This window comes from Acanthopagrus latus, chromosome 11 (assembly GCF_904848185.1).
Source record: "Acanthopagrus latus isolate v.2019 chromosome 11, fAcaLat1.1, whole genome shotgun sequence".
Taxonomy (NCBI): domain Eukaryota; kingdom Metazoa; phylum Chordata; class Actinopteri; order Spariformes; family Sparidae; genus Acanthopagrus; species Acanthopagrus latus.
Window position 1 is genome coordinate 10,015,107 of NC_051049.1, and position 1,407 is coordinate 10,016,513.

Below are 1,407 nucleotides of genomic sequence, written 5' to 3' on the forward strand. Positions count from 1 at the left end.
CTTAACACACTCTTCTCGGATATGGGTGGAGAGTACAGTTCTTGTTATGTCAGCATGTGATTTAAGGTGGACTTGCGCGTCGCCGTATCCGCCTCTGCTTGGACCGACCCGCCTGTTCGGGGGGGAAAAGAATGTTCCTGCGCGAAAGAAACACAAGGCACCAGACGAAGATATCCGACAAAACCGCGTCAGTGCCGCGGAGCCCGCAGAGGAGGCTTTTAATGGCGGTACGTGTCCGAACAGAAACAAAACACCACCGGCGTGTGATTTTCCACCTTAAGAGAAAAGTTAATGAACTGAACGCTTTGGCGATATCAGGGGTGGTGCTAGTGTTTGACGACATACAGACAGAGAGAGAGAGAGAGAGAAAAAAATGTCACTGAGCAACAGAGCAGGTAAACAGGCTGCCTGGATACGGCCGCACGTACACCGGTAAACAAAAACTTTACCGGCAGGACTGGCTGCTGTGTTTGAGGCGGTACACCTGTGGAGACCAGGTTACCGGGGAACCTCATGGACGTTTGAGGAAAGATAATTATCGTTAGGGAGATTAAAGTTGCACGGTTTTTGTTTTGTTTTGTTTTTTGTTTTGTTTCAATCACGTGCACACAGTGACGGAAGAAGTATTCAGATTTAATACTGAAAGCAGAGACACCACATTATTTAGAAGCTCTCACAGAGTAAAATAAAGGCATTTAAGTCTTTACACAGTTTGTACAGTTAAATGCACTTTAAAGGCGCACTTCGTAGTTTCTTAACTGACTGATTTATTTTGTTATGCCTACATAAACTGAATGAACAAGCTGACCTTAAAGGACGACACAACTTCATGCTGTTTTGACTTTGTTTATATGTGGCGGACCCCGCCACCTGTCTAGCTTCAAACAGTATTCTGCTGACCCGTAATTTCCCCTGAGAACAGCTTGTTAATCAGTCACAGGAAAAACAGGAGTATTGAATTTCCACTCCAAAAACCACACAGTGCCCCTTTAAGCAGCGTTTTATGACGTCCTGCTTGAGTAAAACTACAGGTGCAACATCAAAATTGCACAGCAAGTCACTCATACAAATATTACTTGAGTAAAAAAAGTATCAAAAGTGCAAGTAGTAGTAATAACACATATATTCACATGTGTACACAGTGTGTATGGCATCGACTGATGTCCCACCAGGGTGATCATCAGATCCAATATTGAAAATCTTTTCTAGTTATCAAAATAAAATAATAGAGGTTCTTTGGCTCTCATGCTGCGATTAATCATCAAAGTCACTAGCAACTAAAGCTATCAAATAAATATATTGGTGAAAAAAAAGAATATTCGACTCCAAAATGTGGTGGAGTGGAAGTAGAAGGGAGCAGAAAATGTAAATAGTACAGGTTCCCTGTAATTATACCTGAGTACAGTA